The following is a 659-nucleotide window of genomic DNA, read 5'->3' as shown; positions in this document are numbered from 1 at the left end:
TTCAGGTGGGAGGGGTTGGACTTCAGAGCTGAGGCCAGAGAAGAACAGCTGATCTCTGACAAACTGCAGCGCCACAATCTGAATAAAGAATAAAGATGTAGATAAAATCACTGATAATCGATCAGTTTTGTCCTAATCAATGATCTTTGTCTAAAATGAGCAGAGGGACTTTGTCCTTCTGTTGTTGTGGATCATCATAATGTCAGCCTTCTACACACATCATCCACATGTCAGCACAACATTCATACACCTCTTCATGTCAACACTGATTCATCAGCTGCTGCTGACCTCAGAACAGTCTGTCAATACACAATCAATATCTGATCAGACCTGTTGGACTAAAAACTGACCACAACACTTTGATTCATGACTGAACTGGATCAGACTTTAAAGATCCAGTCCTGATCCAGGATAAAGGTCTTTCTTGGTCCTGGTCTCTGTCCTGCAGATCAGCTCAGGAAACAAAACTAAACACAAATTAAACTGAACACAAACTGTTTTCATCACAAATTACAGAAGATTTAATGGAAAACTTTGGAAGATGCTCATCAGGAACTTCAAACACAGAAAAGATGATAAATGAATGAATGAATTGACTTTAAGGACTCACACTGGACATTTTCTACAGTGTATTTAGAAAACATGAGTCCTCTGACTGA

The 659-nt window shown here is 39.3% G+C and overlaps 1 protein-coding gene across 13 annotated transcripts in view; it reads right to left on the bottom strand.

Moving 5' to 3' along the window:
- LOC111647379 (protein NLRC3-like) overlaps positions 1–659 on the bottom strand; it is a 99,936-nt gene that overhangs the window by 4,377 nt on the left and 94,900 nt on the right. The gene's annotated exons all lie outside the window — the stretch shown is intronic.

This window comes from Seriola lalandi, unplaced genomic scaffold (genome assembly GCF_002814215.2).
Source record: "Seriola lalandi dorsalis isolate HSWRI2012SDOR001 ecotype SW California unplaced genomic scaffold, Sedor1 jcf7180002054987, whole genome shotgun sequence".
Taxonomy (NCBI): domain Eukaryota; kingdom Metazoa; phylum Chordata; class Actinopteri; order Carangiformes; family Carangidae; genus Seriola; species Seriola lalandi.
This window is presented reverse-complemented; position numbering and strand designations above follow the sequence as displayed.